This window comes from Triticum urartu, chromosome 1A, assembly GCF_056163025.1.
Source record: "Triticum urartu cultivar PI428250 chromosome 1A, HENAU_Tu73, whole genome shotgun sequence".
Lineage (NCBI taxonomy): Eukaryota > Viridiplantae > Streptophyta > Magnoliopsida > Poales > Poaceae > Triticum > Triticum urartu.
In genome coordinates, this window is record NC_141873.1 from 561,081,105 (window position 1) to 561,100,082 (window position 18,978).

The following is an 18,978-nucleotide window of genomic DNA, read 5'->3' on the forward strand; positions in this document are numbered from 1 at the left end:
AAAGCAATGTTGCAAGTCAGGAAATCATCACACATCCCATGTACATAAATAATATAAAGGGGAGGTACATAGTTGGCTTACACTCGCCACGTCACATCAAAGTACATAAATAACATCCATCATACAAATCACTCATGGCCCGACTATGGTGCCAAAATAGAAAAGACCCCCAACTTGCGACAAGGCCCTGAATCGATAACCCCAACTGGGCACCACTACTGATCGTCGGGAAAGGAAACATAATATCGCTGAGAGTCCTCGTCGAATTCCCACTTGAGCTCGTACTCATCACCTGGAGCGGAATCACCTGGACCTGCATCTGGAATTATAGTATTTGTGAGCCACAAGGACTCAGCAATCTCGCACCCTCGCGATCAAAACTATTTAAGCTTATAGGAAGGATAAGGCAAGTATATGTGGAGCTGCAGCAAGCGACTAGCATATGAGGTGGCTAACTTATTCGCAAAGGAGAGCGAGAAGAGGAGGCAAGGCGCGAGCGAGAAACTAGAGGAACACCCTACGCAAGCATTACTCCAACACCGTGTCCACTTCCCGGACTCCGCCGAGAAGAGGCCATCACGGCAACACACTCAGTTGATTCATTTTAATTAATTAAGATTCAAGTTATCTACAACCGGACATTAACAAATTCCCATCTGCCCATAACCGCGGGCACGGCTTTCGAAAGTTCAATCCCTGCAGGGGAGTCCAAACTTAGCCCATGACAAGCTCTCACGGTCAACGAAGGATAAGACCTCCACCCAAGACACACCGATCAGACTCGGTATCTCGGTACAACAAGATGATTCGACAGGTTAAAACAAGTCCAGCAACACCGCCCGAATGTGCCGACAAATCCCGATAGGAGCTGCACATATCTCTTTCTCAGGGCACACTCAGATGAGCCAGACGTCGGGTAAGCCAGCCCAGAGTTGCCCCTGGTAGCCTCGGACATCACTCAGTAGGACCAACACTCAGAGGAGCACTGGCCCGGGGGGGTTAAAATAAGATGACCCTTGAGTCTGCAGAACGCAAGGGAAAGAGAAGGCTAGGAGGCAAATGGTAAAACCAAGGTTGGGCATTGCTGGAAAAGCTTTAAACAAGGCGAACTATCAAGGGGTTCCCATTATAACCCAACCGCGTAAGGAACGCAAAATCCGGGAATATAACACCGATATGACGGAAACTAGGGCGGCAAGAGTGGAACAAAACACTAGGCGAGAGGCCGAGCCTTCCACCCTTTACCAAGTATATAGATGCATTAAGATAACATAGCAATATAGTGATATCCCAACAAGCAAATAAAAGATGTTCCAATAGGAACGGCTCCAATCTTCACCTGCAACTAGCAACGCTATAAGAGGGGCTGAGCAAAGCGGTAACATAGCCAATCAACGGTTTGCTAGGACAATGGTAGGTTAGAGGTTCAATCATGCAACTGGGAGGCTGACAAGCAAGTGGTAGGCATCGTAGCAGTGGCAAAGCAAAAGAGCGAGCAAACAAGCATAGCAAAGATAGTAGTGATTTCGAGGGTATGATCATCTTGCCTGCACAGTTGTCAAAGTTGACCGGATCCTCACAAGCAAACTCAACGGGCTCCTCGGTAGCGAACTCGTCTCCCGGCTCTACCCAACAAGACAAACAAGCAACAAGGATACAATCAACCACGTGCAAGACCAAGCAATGTGATGAAATGATGACATGCTATGCGGGATGCGATGCGGGATGCAAAATGCAAGATATGACAGGAAATGCATGAACCTGGCCTCAACTTGGAATTCCAAGGGTGCCACTGGATAGAGGGGATGAAATCGCTTGAAAACGATATAAAGATCATTGGAATCGGAGATACGGTTTGGAAATGGCAAGCGTTTTAAGATATGACACCGGTCTGCGATTTACAGCAAGTAGGCATCTAAACGCAACAAAATGAACATGCTACAGCCACCAAACATGGAAACAAAATACATGGCAGTGATGTACACAAGATGGTTAACAAAACACTAGCACTGAGCCATAGGCAAAATCATCCATTAAGAGGTTCAAACAAGCATGGCAAAAATGAATATGCAAAACAGATTCCAGACTTAGTGAATATTTATGTACTTTGATGTGACGTGGCGAGTGTAAGCCAACTATGTACCTCCCCTTTATATTATTTATGTACATGGGATGTGTGATGATTTCCTGACTTGCGACATTGCTTTCAATGCGGTTATGCCTCTAAGTCGTGCCTCGACACGTGGGAGATATAGCCGCATCGAGGGCGTTATATCTTAGCCCTTCTCAACAGAGCTCGTCTTCAGGGGACCTTCTTCCAGAGATGATGGAGAGCGAAACGCCTCCCCGGACTCCCCCGCTCAAGAAGCGGGCGCCCTTGAAGTGTCGTCACGGAGGGCCTCTCCAGATCTGGTGAGGCCAGAAGATAATCCTATAGTCACCCGAAGTCCCCAGCATCCGGCTCTTGAAGAGGGCAAACAAAGGAGTCCGGCGCCATCTGGTATGTGGTCGGACGCACTGAGGGATCTGCTAAAGCGGGCGACCATCTCGGAAGAGCACCGTATGTTGATGGGTACGGTGATGGAAAGGATTTCGTCCGCTGAAAGCGGGTTGCATGACGCCTTTATGAGTCTACTAACAGGCTTTGAGGTACATAAAATGATATACATTTGTGATAGTACCGCACATTTTAGGTGTGCCCTGTGTAGATAGTAGCCCCTGAGACTCTGGTTGTTGCCGAGAACGGAGGCAAACAGAGGATCGTAGTACCAAGTAATAACCATACTGCTTTTATGTGCAGGTGGTGGAAGCTCCGGTGGCTGGCCGGACTAATGAGTTTGCCGAACTAAAGTGGCAACTGGATGCGGAAGATGCCGACATCGAGCTTGTTAACAAGCGGCTTGACGAGGCACAGGGTATGTGATGTTTTCTGGTGAATGTCACATAGTAAGAGCAGCGCGATGCTGGTATCTTTAATACGGTTTGACTGCAGATGGAGCTGCCACCGTGGAGACCCTTCGGGCGGAACTTGCCCGAGCCAAAGAACAAGCAAGGAGTAGTAATGCGGCTGCTTTGAAGGCGGCCGAAGAGTTAAGAGCCGAGAAGGCCGCGCATTGCGAGAGCAAAGAGAAGATGGCCAAGATGGCTGTAAAGTTAAAAGACACTGCCGACCGTTGCCAGTTCCTTGAAGAAGAAAACCGAGCGAAGGCAACAGACCCCGAAAAGGCCACAATGGCGACCAAAGACACCCGCTCTGCCATGAGAGCAAATAAGGAGGAGCTGCGTGAAGCCGGTGATATTGTAGCTGGGAAGCCCTTTTTGTTGCGGAGGAAGTTCGGAGATCAGCGGTATGCACCTCTGGATCGGCTGTGGAGTTCGGCAGATGCATATCTGGATTTGACAGCGAGTGCTGTCGATGCGGCTGAATACTTCCGAGATCAAACTGATCGTGAAGTGTACAAGCTATTCTGGTCACAGTTTAACGTTCCAGAGCGTCCGCTTCCACTAACTGATCAACTTGCCGAATGGGCCGAACTCAATAGATTGTCCGGACTCGCCATGAGGTTCGTCGTGGATCATCTGTGGCCGGAGAGGCCGAAGCCGAACAACTGTTTCAGCTTAGTGTAGCAGTTCCTTGGTGCAGTGCCGCGCATTAATGCGATGAAGAGGTCGGCATGCATAGAAGGCTCGCGGATGGCCTTTGCCCGTGTCAAAGCATACTGGGCGGAGATGGATGCCACCACTGTTGCGTCGCAGGGTTCGGCCATAGGCCGAATGGCTGCCGAGCACTATTTCGAAGAAGTTCTTGAGGGTGCTCGTTTGATAGAGGCCCAATGCTCGAAGAATATTATGTTTGAGTGACATGTACTCCCATTGTAAAAACAATGTTTTATTAAATTTATCAAGGCTGTATTTATACTTTTGCCCGAAAGTAATATGATGCCTCCTATGCGGCCGTTTGTATATATATGTATATCCTGAAAAATTGCAGTCATCGGCTTCAGCCCCCACGCATATAATGTGGGGGTGTTCACAGAAGACGCGTGTTCACACTTAATCCAACGTCTTGGTCCTATTAAGGAGGTGATAGCGCAGCGAACTAGGCAACCGGACTTTGATGCTTTAACACTTTCACTTAGCCAGAGGAGTTTGACAGTGGGGCTACTATACCCCTGGTGGCTCCGCACTCACCCGAATTCAGGGTGCGTACATGCCTGGCCAGGAAACGGCCCTTCGTTAAGGCGGAGGAATTCTAGGATTCTGATAGGTCATCGAGTGGTTGACCAGTCTCACTCTATATCATGACAGTCCGTTTTCGGCTTTCTCTACTGAGGTGCTCGTCCGGATGAACCAGGGCACAATCGCAGTAGTTCTCCTGGTGCCGCCTTAGCCGATAGAGTGGAACGTAAGGCAGCAAAACACAGGAGCTGGTCAAACCCAACATTTGACCAAAGACATGATTCGGAGCTGATTCATATAAGGCCAAAGTCGCGACGCCGAACACTCCCTAAGGTATTCGTTCTTTATTGTGGGCCTAAACAGTGCCCTTTGTAAGAAGCCCCTGGTGTCCAGGTACGTGCATTATTCTGACGTGGCCACACGCCAAGACATCAGCATCCTTCTCAATTGTACTGAGAATCCGAGGGATGTGTGTCAACAAGAGACAGTAAGAAAGGTTTACGCAGGGTCTTAATCTAAAAAGAATCCTTGGAACGGGTCCCTGCTGCATGTCTGTGCCTCTGTCTCCATTGTGTCGTATCCTGGACGGGTGTAGTACGATGGTCATCTGTAAAAAAAGGAACTTAGGTGAAAAGTTGTCATGTGAAAAGATAGGTTATGTTAGAGAAACCATGTACAATTCAAGATGAGCAAAAATTGCCAGTTGTTTGCACGTGTTGAGCCCCTTGTATTTGTAATGGGGGTGTGTCCACCAGACCTGTATGAATTACATATAGCTGCACCGGACTCGTCTAACCACGTCTGTGGTCTTGACGACCTGTCAAATGCTTTATTTGGTGAGGCCGTTTTAGTGTGTGGCTGCCAAGGCAGCCGCACTCTCTTCGGCGCGCAGGGATCGCTCAATATTTCCATTTACTGTAATGATGCCACGCGGACCGGGCATCTTGAGCGTGAGAGAAGCATAATGCGGTATTGCGTTAAAGCGAGTGAAAGCTTCGCGTCCGAGTAGTGCTTGATAGCCACTTTGGAACGAAGCGATGTGGAAGGTTAAATTTTCGCTACGGAAGTTATCGAGGAAGCCGAATATAACCTCTAGTAATAGGGAGCCCATGCAATGAGCCCCTGCGCCTGGCATTTCTCCTTTAAAGGTAGTATTGCTGCGGCAAATTTTTGTTGGGTCTATCCCCGTTTTGCGGATTGTGTCCTGATATATCGGGTTAAAGCTACTGCCGCCGTCCATCAGGACTCGTCTGAAGTGGTATCCGTCAATTATTGGATCTAATACCAAGGCAGCCCATCCTGCGTGCCGGATACTTGCCGAGTAATCCTGATGGTTGAAGGTGATCGGTTGAGACGGCGAGTGGCAGAATTCCGCGGTGATAGGCCCTTGGGCATATTTATCTGGGAGTGCCGCCTTGTTTCTCCCCTTTATCACGTGTAACACGTTTACTGTTTTGACTTCTGGTGGAAATTTCTTCTGTTCCCCAGTGCTTTGCTTGCGAGGCTCATCCTCGTGTTCGCTTGGTGTATCCTGCCCCTTATGTTCGGCGTTGAGCTTGCCGAACTGCTTGAAGACCCAACATTCTCGGTGGGTGTAATTTGCAGGTTTATCGGGGGTGCTATGGATCTGACATATTTGGTCCAGAATTTTGTTTAGGCTGAACAGTTTATCTCTAGCACCTTTAGAGGGCAGCTTTTGCCGACCTGGCCGAGAGCTTCTGAATCCGGCGTTTACCGTTGTGCTCTTCGGGCTGCCTTCTTTATTCCGGCGCTTATTGTTTTTGTTGCATCGTGATTTCCCGTTTCCATCTCTAACTTCGGATGTACTTGGGTTGTTGGTGCTGCGACGGGCTAGCCAGCTGTCCTCGCCCGCACAAAAGCGGGTCATGAGGCTTGTTAATGCTGCCATTCTTCTCGGCTTTTCTTGGCCGAGGTGTCTGGCAAGCCATTCGTCTCGGACGCTGTGCTTAAAAGCTGCCAAGGCTTCGGCGTCTGGACAGTCGACTATTTGGTTCTTTTTAGTAAGAAACATGTTCCAAAGCTTTCGGGCTGACTCTCCGGGTTGTTGAGTTATATGACTTAAATCATCTGCATCCGGAGGTCGGACATAAGTCCCTTGAAAATTCGCCCGAAAAGCGTCTTCGAGCTCTTCCCAGCTTCCAATGGAGCTTTCGGGGAGGCTTTTAAGCCAGTGTCGAGCTGGCCCTTTGTGCTTAAGGGGTAAGTACTTGATGGCGTGAAGATCATCTCGTCGAGCCATATGGATATGGAGGATATAGTCCTCAATCCAGACCCCAGGGTCTGTTGTTCCATCGTATGCCTCTATGTGTACGGGTTTGAATCCCTCTGGAAATTCATGGTCCAGCACCTCGTCGGTGAAACATAGGGGGTGTGCGGCACCCCTGTATCTGGGTGTACCGCGGTGTTCGGATGTTTGTTGTGTTGCATCGTATGCTGGAGCGCGCTTGTGTGGTCCATAAATGGATCTTGTTGCGTCGTCCTTTTGATGCGAGCCCTCGCGTGGATCACGTATTGGCTTGTGTGCGGCGTTATTTGCCGCTCTATGCTGGCCATGAGGTCGTCTATCCGGCCAGATGGCCGTTTTAATTTTTGGTTGCGGGGGATCTAAGGCCTCCTCATCGAACTCAGGTAGCAACTTCCGCTTCGGGTAGCTCTTAGTGTGGCGATTATTGCCGTACTTCGCTGCTGTGTTGAGTACTTTACTCCATATGATTCGGAGTGTGTCTTGCGCAGCCTTGAGCCTTTGCTTCTGCTTTTTTAGACTCCTCGCGGTGGCAACAAGCCTTTGATGGGCATTCTGTTGCTCCGGGTGTCTGCCGGTGTGATGTCGTCCGGATTATTATCTTTGACAGAGTCAGGTTGTTCGGTTTGATTCTCCATGTTGCCGTGGTCCGGCGATGGTTCACCCTGCTCTAACGCTGGATCTATATGATCGTTGTTTCTGCCGAAGCGGGATTTGGAGCGGCGCTTACGCCGCCGCTTTGACTGCTTCTCGAGGGGACAACCCTTCGTTGCGTCCTTCCGTTCCTCGCCATCATTTTCTTTTGGTGTGTCCACCATGTATACGTCATGTGATGAAGTGGGCGTCTGGTGCCCTGTGGGCAGTGATTCCTCTTCGTCTCCCGCATCGTCGTCCATACCGTCGATGTCTTCGGAGTCGAAGTCGAGCATGTCGGTTAAGTCATCGACAGTGGCTACTAAGTGGGTGGTGGGTGGGCGGCGAATTTCTTCGTCATCCGCATCCCAATCCTGCCGGACATAGTTCGGCCCGGATCCTCCTGACAAGGAGAGAGACCTTAATGAGTTCAATATGTCGCCGAAGGGCGAGTGCTGAAAAATATCGGCGGAGGTAAACTCCATGATCGGCGCCCAATCGGATTCGATAGGAACGGGCATAGGCGGTTCGGAGTCCGTGGCCGGAGAAGGATCTGGCAGTTTGACAACACGGCTCTCGCACAGGGTAAGGTCGAAATTTGGCTCGATCGCCTCTGAGGATACGGCCTCCGTGACGGGGTCTATCCACCCGTCCATGGATGGCGCAACTGACTCCGAATTGAGACTCGGAGCGGCTCCAGTGCGGTCTCCTGAATACGGTCCGATGGCAGAGCTAAATTGTACTCATCGTGACCGTGTGGTGCACAAGGCAGGGTCTCGAAACCATCGAAGATCAAGTCTCCGCGGACATCAGCCGTGTAATTTAAGCTTCCAAACCTGACCTGGTGGCCAGGGGCGTAACTTTCAATCTGTTCCAGATGGCCAAGCGAGTTGGCCTGCAGTGCGAAGCCGCCGAACACAAAGATCTGTCCGGGGAGAAAAGTCTCACCCTGGACTGCATCGCTATCGATGATAGTAGGAGCCATCAAGCCTAACGGCAACGACACAGAGGAACTCTCAATGAAAGCACCAATGTCGGTGTCAAAATCGGCGGATCTCGGGTAGGGGGTCCCGAACTGTGCGTCTAGGGTGGATGGTAACAGGAGGCAGGGGACACGATGTTTTACCCAGGTTCGGGCCCTCTTGATGGAGGTAAAACCCTACGTCCTGCTTGATTTATTCTTGATGATATGAGTATTACAAGAGTTGATCTACCACGAGATCGGAGAGGCTAAACCCTAGAAACTAGCCTATGGTATGATTGTATGTTGTCCTACGGACTAAAACCCTCCGGTTTATATAGACAGCGGAGGGGTTAGGGTTACACAATGTCGGTTACATAGGAGGAGTTGTCCATATCCGTACTACCTAGCTTGCCTTCCACGCCAAGTAGAGTCCCATCCGGACACGAGATGAAGTCTTCAATCTTGTATCTTCATGGTCCAACAGTCCGGCCAAAGGATATAGTCCGGCTGTCCGGAGACCCCCTAATCCCGGACTCCCTCACCGGGCATGACCCAGGAAAGTGTGTCCGGACAAAGGGGATCGAGCGTGTTGGAAAATGTGGTGCACCCCTGCAGGGAAGTTAATCTATTCGAATAGTCGTGATCTTCAGTAACAGGACGACTTAGAGTTGTACCTTGACCTTATGACAACTAGAACTGGATACTTAATAAAACACACCCTTCCAAGTGCCAGATACAACCCGGTGGTCGCTCTCTAACAGGGCGACGAGGAGAGGACCTCCGGGTAGTTTTATGCTACACGATGCTACTTGGTGAACTTACCGTCTACTCTCTTCTACATGCTGCAAGATGGAGGTGGCCAGAAGCGTAGTCTTCGAAAGGACTAGCTATCCCCCTCTTATTCCGGCATTCTTCAGTTTAATCCACATATGATACCCTTAATCCATGTGATACCAATGCATACATATGTAGTGTAGCTCCTTGCTTGCGAGTACTTTGGATGAGTACTCACGGTTGCTTTGCTCCCTCTTTTCTCCCTTTCTATACTCGATTACTGCGACCAGACGTTGGAGCCCAGGAGCCAGACGCCACCGTCGATGACGAACTTCTACTACACTGGAGGTGCCTACTACTACATGCTACCCGCTGACGACGACCAGGAGTAGTTTAGGAGGATCCCAAGCAGGAGGCATGCGCCTCTTTCGATCTGTATCCCAGTTTGTGCTAGCCTTCTTAAGGAAAACTTGTTGAACTTATGTCTGTAGTCAAATATTGTTGCTTCCGCTGACTCGTCTATGACCAAGCTCTTGTATTCGAGCCCTCGAGGCCCCTGGCTTGTAATATGATGCTTGTATGACTTATTTTGTTTGTAGAGTTGTGTTGTGATATCTTCCCGTGAGTCCCTGATCTTGATCGTACACGTTTGCGTGTATGATTAGTGTATGATTGAATCGGGGGCATCACAAGTGCTATTTAGTTAATTCTTTTTGCAGTTGATTAATAGATAAATTCCTCAGGTCCAGCATTTTATTTGAGAATTTTAGGACTTCTAGAAGTATATGTTTGATCCAGATTACTACAGACTGTTCTGTTTTTGATAGATTTTGTTTTTCGTGTGTTGTTTGCCTATTTTGATGAACCTATGGCTAGTAAAAGAGTTTATAAACCATAGAGAAGTTGGAATACAGTAGGTTTAACACCAATATAAATCAAGAATGAGTTCACAACAGTACCTAAGTGGTCATTTATTTTCTTATACTAACGGAGCTTACAAGTTTTCTGTTAAGTTTTGTGTTGTGAAGTTTTCAAGTTTTGGGTAAAGATTCGATGGACTATGGAATAAGGAGTGGCAAGAGCCTAAGCTTGGGGATGCCCAAGGCACCCCAAGGTAATATTCAAGGACAACCAAAAGCCTAAGTTTGGGGATGCCCCGGAAGGCATCCCCTCTTTCGTCTTCGTTCATCGGTAACTTTACTTGGAGCTATATTTTAATTCGCCACATGATATGTGTTTTGTTTGGAGCATCATTTTATTTTATTTAGTTTTGCTTGCTGTTTGAATAAAATACCAAGATCTGAAATTATTAAATGTTAGAGAGTCTTCACATAGTTGCGTAATTATTCAACTACTCATTGATCTTCACTGATATCTTTTGGAGTAGTTTGTTGTTGCTCTAGTGCTTCACTTATATCTTTTTAGAGCACGGTGGTGGTTTTATTTTATAGAAATAGATGAACTCTCATGCGTCACTTATATTATTTTGAGAGTCCTAAACAGCATGGTAATTTACTTTGGTTATGAATTTAGTCCTAATATGATGGGCATCCAAGAGGGGTATAATAAAAACTTTCATATAAAGTGCATTGAATACTATGAGAAGTTTGATACTTGATGATTGTTTTGAGATATGAAGATGGTGATATTAGAGCCATGCTAGTTGAGTAGTTGTGAATTTGAGAAATACTTGTGTTGAAGTTTGTGATTCCCATAGCATGCACGTATGGTGAACTGTTATGTGATGAAGTCGGAGCATGATTTATTTATTGAATGTCTTCCTTATGAGTGGTGGTCGGGGACGATCGATGGTCTTTTCCTACCAATCTATCCCCCTAGGAGCATGCACATAGTACTTTTTTTCGATAACTAATAGATTTTTGCTATAAGTATGTGAGTTCTTTATGACTAATGTTGAGTCAATGGATTATACACACTCTCACCCTTCCACCATTGCTAGCCTCTCTAGTACCATGCAACTTTCGCCGGTACCATAAACCCACCATTTACCTTCCTCAAAACAGCCACCATACCTACCTATTATGCCATTTCCATAGCCATTCCGAGATATATTGCCATGCAACGTTCCACCGTTCCATTTATTATGACACGCTTCATCATTGTCATATTGCTTTGCATGATCATGTAGTTGACGTCGTATTTGTGGCAAAGCCACCGTTCATAATTCTTTCATACATGTCACTCATGAGTCATTGCACATCCCGGTACACCGCCAGAGGCATTCATATAGAGTCATATCTTGTTCTAAGTATCAAGTTGTAATTCTTGAGTTGTAAGTAAATAAAAGTGTGATGATCATCACTATTAGAGCATTGTCCCAGTGAGGAAAGGATGATGGAGACTATGATTCCCCCATAAGTCGGGATGAGACTCTGGACGAAAAATAAAAAAATAGAAAAAAGAGGCCATAAAAAAGAGAGAAAAGGCCCAAATAAAAAAAATAAAAAATGTGACAAAAAGAGAGAAGGGGCGATGCTACTATCCTTTCACCACACTTGTGCTTCAAAGTAGCACCATGATCTTCATGATAGAGAGTCTCTTGTTTTGTCACTTTCATATACTAGCGGGAAATTTTCATTATAGAACTTGGCTTGTATATTCCAGTGATGGGCTTCCTCAAAATGCCCTAGGTCTTCGTGAGCAAGCGAGTTGGATGCACACCCACTAGTTTCTTTTGTTTAGCTTTCATACATTTATAGCTATAGTGCATCCGTTGCATGGCAATCCCTACTCACTCACATTGATATCTATTGATGGGCATCTCCATAGCCCGTTGATACGCCTAGTTGATGTGAGACTATCTTCTCCTTTTTTTCTTCTCCACAACCACCATTCTATTCCACCTATAGTGCTATGTCCATGGCTCACACTCATATATTGCGTGAAGATTGAAAAGGTTTGAGAACATCAAAAGTATGAAACAATTGCTTGGCTTGTCATCGGGGTTGCGCATGATTTAAATATGTTGTGTGGTGAAGATGGAGCATAGCCTGACTTTATGATTTTGTAGGGATAGCTTTCTTTAGCCATGTTGTTTTGAGAAGACATGATTACTTTGCTAGTATGCTTGAAGTATTATTATTTTTATGTCAATATTAAACTTTTATCTTGAATCTTATGGATCTGAATATTCTTGCCACAATAAAGAGAATTACATGGATAAATATGTTAGGTAGCATTCCACATCAAAATTTCTATTTTTATCATTTACCTACTCAAGGACGAGCAGGAATTAAGCTTGGGGATGTTGATACGTCTCCAACGTATCTATAATTTTTTGATTGTTCCATGCTAGTATATTATCAACCTTGGATGTTTTAGATGCCATTTTATATGATTTTTGGGACTAACCTATTAACCCAAAGCCCAGTGCCAGTTTCTATTTTTTTCCTTGTTTTAGAATATCGTAGAAAAGGAAAATCAAACGGAGTCCAATTGACCTGAAACTTAACGGACCTTATTTTTGGATTAGAAGAAGCCCGGGAGACTTGGAGTCCACGTAAGGGAAGCTTCGAGGAGGCCACGAGGTAGGGGTTGCGCCCACCCCCCTAGGCGCGCCCTCCACCCTCGTGGGCCCCTCGTGCCCTCCTGACATACTTCTTCCGCCTATATATCTCCATATACCCTAAAAACACCAGGGGAGCACAATAGATCGGGAGTTCCGTGGCCAGAAGCCTCCGTATCCACCGAAAGCCAATCTAGACCCGTTCCGGCACCATGCCGGAGGGGGGGGAATCCCTCTCCGGTGGCCATCTTCATCATCCCGGTGCTCCCCATGACGAGGAGTGAGTAGTTCTCCCTCGGGGCTGAGGGTTTGTACTAGTAGCTATGTGTTTGATCTCTCTCTCTCTCTCTCGTGTTCTTGAGGTGATACGATCTTGATGTATCGCGAGCTTTGCTATTATAGTTGGATCTTATGATGTTTTCTCCCCCCTCTACTCTCTTGTAATGAATTGAGTTTCCACTTTGGAGTTATCTCATCGGACTGAGTCTTTAAAGATTTGAGAACACTTGATGCATGTCTCGCCGTGCGTATCTGTGGTGACAATGGGATACCACGTGATTCAATTGATGTACGTTTTGGTGATCAACTTGCGGGTTCCGCCCATGAACCTATGCATAGGGGTTGGCACACGTTTTCGTCGTGATTCTCCGGTAGAACTTTGGGGCACTCTTTGAGGTCCTATGTGTTGGTTGAATAGATGAATATGAGATTGTGTGATGCATGTCGTATAATCATACCCACGGATACTTGAGGTGACATTAGGGTTTTGGTTGATTCATGTCTTAAGGTGTTATTCTAGTACGAACTCTAGGACTGTTTGTGACACTTATAGGAATAGCCCAACGGATTGATTGGAAAGAATAACTTTGAGGTGGTTTCGTACCCTACCATAATCTCTTTGTTTGTTCTCCGCTATTAGTGACTTTGGAGTGACTCTTTGTTGCATGTTGAGGGATAGTTATATGATCCAATTATGCTATTATTGTTGAGGGAACTTGCACTAGCGAAAGTATGAACCCTAGGCCTTGTTTCAACGAATTGCAATACCGTTTGTGCTCACTTTTATCATTAGTTACCTTGCTGTTTTTATATTTTCAGATTACAAAAACATATATCTACCATCCATATTGCACTTGTATCACCATCTCTTCGCCGAACTAGTGCACCTATACAATTTACCATTGTATTGGGTGTGTTGGGGACACAAGAGACTCTTTGTTATTTGGTTGCAGGGTTGCTTGAGAGAGACCATCTTCATCCTATGCCTCCTACGGATTGATAAACCTTAGGTAATCCACTTGAGGGAAATTTGCTACTGTCCTACAAACCTCTGCACTTGGAGGCCCAACAACGTCTACAAGAAGAAGGTTGTGTAGTAGACATCAAGCTCTTCCCAGCTTCCAATTGAGTTTTCGGGGAGGCTTTTCAGCCAGTGCCGAGCTGGTCCTTTCAACTTGAGGGGTAGGTATTTGATGGCGTGGAGATCGTCTCCGCGAGCCATGTTCATGTGAAATATAAAGTCCTCAATCCAAACCCCAGGGTCTGTCGTTCCGTTGTATGCCTCTATGTTCATGGGTTTGAATCCCTCTGGAAATTCATGGTCCAACACCTCATCGGTGAAGCATAGGGGGTGCACGGCACCCCTGTATTTGGATGTGTCATGGCATTCTTCGGACGGTTGAAGCGTTTGGTTTTGATTCCGAGCTGTTATTCGGTTAGTATAGTCGTTTGGGCGGCCATGATTCTGTGCCAGAGCGCGCTTCCTAGATCCGTAGATGGACCTGGCCATACCGGCTTTTTTGTGCAGGTCTTCACATAAATCGTGCGCTGACTTGTGTGCGACGTCGTTAGCCGCCCTGTCGCGGCCACGGGGTGGTCAATCCGGCTGATCCGCCACTTTATTTTTCGGCTTAATGGGCTCTAAAGCCTCGTCGTCGAATTCAAGCACCAGCTTGCGCTTTGGATAGCTCTTTGTGTGGCGACTGCCGCCGTACTTTTCTTCAGTGTCAAGCACTTTGTTCCATCTGCTGTTGAGCGTATTCTGCACGGCCTTAAGCATTTGCTTCTGCTTCTTCAGACTCCTCGCGGTGGCGATAAGCCTTCTATGGATGTTCTCTTGTTCCAAGTGTCTTTCCGGGATGATGTATGCATCGTCGTCCGGACTGTTCTCCTCTCCGGAGACAGGTTGATGAGCTTTACCCTCAACGTCCCCGTGATCGGACAGCGGCTCTATACTATGTTCGCCGTCCGCTCGCGCATCCTGCTCCATTGCTGGGTCCATCTGGTCGTCGTTTCCTTTGGAGTCGACCGGGGTATTATCGTTGTTTTTGCTGAGGCGGGATTTGGAGCGGCGCCTACATCATCGCTTTGGTTGCTTCTCGAGGGGACTATCCTTCGCTGCATCCTCCCATTCCTCGTTGTTGTTTTCTTTGGGTGTGTTAGTGTCAAAACCGGCGGATCTCGGGTAGGGGGTCCCGAACTGTGCGTCTAGGCCGGATGGTAATAGGAGGCAGGGGACACAATGTTTTACCCAGGTTCGAGCCCTCTTGATGGAGGTAAAACCCTACGTCCTGCTTGATTAATATTGATGATATGGGTAGTACAAGAGTAGATCTACCATGAGATCAGAGAGGCTAAACCCTAGAAGCTAGCCTATGGTATGATTGTATGTTGTAGTTGTTGTGCCCTACAGACTAAAACTCTCCGGTTTATATAAACACCGGAGAGGGTTAGGGTTACAAAAGGTCGGTTACAAAGGAGGAGATATCCATATCCGTATTGCCTAGCTTGCCTTCCACGCCAAGTAGAGTCCCATTTGGACACGAGACGGAGTCTTCAATCTTGTATCCTCATAGTCTAACAGTCCGGCCAAAGGATATAGTCCGGCTGTCCGGAGACCCCCTAATCCAAGACTCCTCAGTAGCCCCTGAACCAGGCTTCAATGACGATGAGTCCGGCGCACAGTATTGTCTTCGGCATTGCAAGGCGGGTTCCTCCTCCGAATACACCACGGAAGGATTTGAATACAAGTATAGTGTCGGACCCTGCAAAATAAGTTCCACATACCACTGTAGAGAGAATAATATTTTCGCAAATCTAATTTGCTGACTTGTTTTGGCAGCATGACGTTATGTCATGGCCCGGTGATTATTCGAACCGTTTCCTTTAACTAGCCCTGCACATAACGCGAGGCAGTTTTTTTACACGTCTTGTCAAAGAAGAGATCGTGTCCCCTAATTATGGGGTTCTCATCAATACGGGCGTGGGTAACCCAACCGCGCCATTGATTATAGCGCTTGGGGGATAAGCGAGTTTTACCAGGCTAGTGGGGGCGCATAGTTTCGTCTGCCCATATAAAGGGATAAGGATTCACCTTTTCATCCACGCCTTCTTCCTCCTTTGCTCATCCATTTTCGCACATTCGAGCTCTAGCGCCCAAGTCTGCACTTCCCACCTCAACCTTCCCCCACCATGTCCGAAGCGGGAGGCAGGTGGATGGTCTCCTCCGTCACGAAGGGAGACATCAAGAAGCTGAGGAGAGCCGGATACATGCCCGACAACATCGCGCACCGGCTCCCAGATGAGAGGCAACTCATCCCCACCCCCGGGCCCCATGAGAGGGTAGTGTTCCTTACCCATTTCCTTCGCGGACTAGGATTCCCTCTCCACCCATTCGTCCAGGGGCTCATGTTCTACTACGGCCTGGATTTCCACGATCTGGCCCCGAATTTCATCCTCAATATCTCGGCGTTTATCGTCGTGTGCGAGGCCTTCCTCCGCATCAAGCCCCACTTCGGCTTATGGCTGAAGACCTTTAATGTCAAGCCGAAGGTTGTGGGCGGCAGCCAGGCGGAGTGCGGAGGCTCCATGGTGGGCAAGATGCCCAACGTTACATGGCTCGAGGGCTCCTTTGTGGAAACCATAAAGGGGTGGCAATCGGGGTGGTTCTTCATCACCGAGCCGCGTGACCCCGCATGGGCAGCGGACCCCGAGTTCCGATCTTGCATCCCCATGCGGCTCACCTCCTGGAAAGAGAAGGGCCTGTCCTGGGGTAGTTTGGGAGAGCTGACCGGACTCCAAACATGTATTCAAAACATGGTGAACAAGAAGCTCAAACTTGTCAACGTAGTCCAGGTCATGCTCCACCGCCGGATCCTCCCGTGCCAACAACGGGACTTCAACTTGTGGGAGTTCGACCCAGCGCATCACCGAACTCTGAACAGGCTCTTCGACACAACTCACGAAGATGCCTGGAGGGTGCTGTTCAAAAGCGCCAAGGTCCCTCCTCCCATTACTGAGGATTGCGGATTCCGCACGAAGCGCCAAGCCAGTGCGGTAAGCTGCTTTACCTTTCACAGGATACTTATCTTTTATAGATTGACTCCATGCAGGATCTAAACTCCCGTACCTTTGATAGGACTGGCAGGAGACGGCCGGACAGATCGACTGTCCGGCTCCTTTGCCCGAAGGCCCAGCGGACGCTCTTCTGGCGAAGATGCTGACTCCGGCTCCTTATACGGTGCCGGAGAAGACCAAGAAGGCCAAGGGAACCCGAAAGAGTTCCCGACGCCAGGCGTCATCGGACTCAACGTCCGATGACTCTGCGGCGCACTCCTCCCTTGAAGACGAGGAAGAAGAAGAAGATGCTCCCCCTCCAGCTGGGGGAGATAAGTAAAGGAAGGCCGCCCCAACTGGGGGGGCCGAAGGGTCCAAGAAGGGAAGGACTCTCCTTCCGGACAGTTCCACCGCCGCCGACGAAGGCGAAGACGAGTGGTTGCCCAGGGCCAAGCCCCTGGGGTGATCGTAAGTATTCGGATACCAGAGTAACTCATAGCATTCCTTCGTCGCACTGCTTTCCCTAACGCCGAACATAATTATGCAGGCCGCCACGAGCCAGTATCGATGTATCATCGGACGGCTCCCTGGGCTCGTCGGACATGGATAGCTATCCAGTCCCGACTGGCACCTCCCCTCATCCTGCTGACGACGCCGAGGTGCTGTCTCAAGAGGCACCGGGTCGAGGGGAGACAGTCCCGGAGGCGCCTCAAGGCGACCTTCCAGACTCCGGGAGCCGAGGGGACGGGGCCCCTGAGAGCTTCGAGTTCGGCCCTCAGCCGAACACCGTGCCGGAACCTCCAGTGGTTCCGGGCTCGGGCAGGCGGCCTCCTTCTAAGAGGGGCAAGACGCCTGTGCCGGTGACCTCTGTCCATCCAGAGGCACCGAACAATCTGCTGGAAGCGCTTCGCAGCGCTTCCATCGACAAGGAGCACCGTACTATTATGAGTGCGGTGGTCCAGAAGGTTCAGTCTGCCAAGAGCGGATTGACTGAAGCCTATGCCAGACTTCTAACAGGCTTTGAGGTAAGTGTTTTAAAATATAGGAAAAATATTACCGCATAGACAGTAGCCCCTGATGCTTTGTTCGGTGTTCACAAAGAAAAACCGAACAGAGGATCAAATAATATCGCAGGAGTCTAATATAAGTATGTCAATATGCGTATGCAGGCCTCGCTGCTAGCGTCCGCCGCACTGACTGCGGAGGTCACCGTACTGAAGCAGGACCTCGAGGGGTCCAAGAAAGAGCTCGGCCTTGCCAAGAGGCAACTCGATGAGAACAAGGGTAAGTAATACCATGTCTACAGATATGTATATATATATATAAACGTGATTGCAAAATGACAGGATCATCGTATATCTGCCAGGGGCCACGACCGAGGTGGCGACCCTGAAGCAAGCGCTAACCAAGGCCGAAGATAAAGCGGCCAAGGAGCGCACCGAGCGAGAAAAGCAAGAGGCTCGGGTGGGCGAGGTGCAGCAAGAGCTCCAGGCTCTCGTGACGAAGCACGAGGCGTTCGAGCTTGACTCGAAGACGCGAGAGTTTGAGCTTGCCACGGCCCTTGAGAGCGCGAAAAGTGCCAAGGCCGAAGCCCAAAAGGCCCTCCAGGAGATCGACGCAATGAAGAAGATAGTGGCGGGTAAGGCATTCTATATGCAGAGCAAGCATGTAAAAGTAAATTACCAATTACTTACCCGAATTCGGAGCTCTCCAGGAGCATTCGCAGATTTGCCCCGCAGCGTGTCGGATGCTGCACAGTTTTACCAGGCCGATGAGGGAAGCTCAACGGAGAAGCTGTTCTGGTCTCAGTATACTGGGACCGAACACCCGATTCCTCTGAGCAACCAGCTAAAGCAGCTGGTCGAGCTGCACAAGGCGGCCGAACAGACCATGAAGGGCCTTATAGTCCGGCTGTGGCCTGGCGACGCCCTTCTGAACAGCTACTTCGGCCTGGTGAGGCGGCTTGTGGATGCCTGCCCACGGCTAGAGGTCGTCAAGCGGTTCGTCTTCATCAAAGGTGCACGCCGGGCTTTCGCCCATGTGAAGGTGCAGTGGGCCAAGCTAGACGTCGTGAAGCTGATCAAGGAAGGGCTGCCGCAGGGCAAAGAGCTTCACACCCCCGAAATTTATTATGAGGGTGTCATGAAGGGTGCCTGTCTTGTAGCGGACGAATGTTCCAAGGATGTAATATCTGAGTAAACTTGCTCGTGTGATCCTGTATAATGAAAACTTGTTTCATATGCGCTATGCAACGCTTGTGTGAATTTAAAATATTACCTTCTGTTTGGCCGTTTATCCAATCTG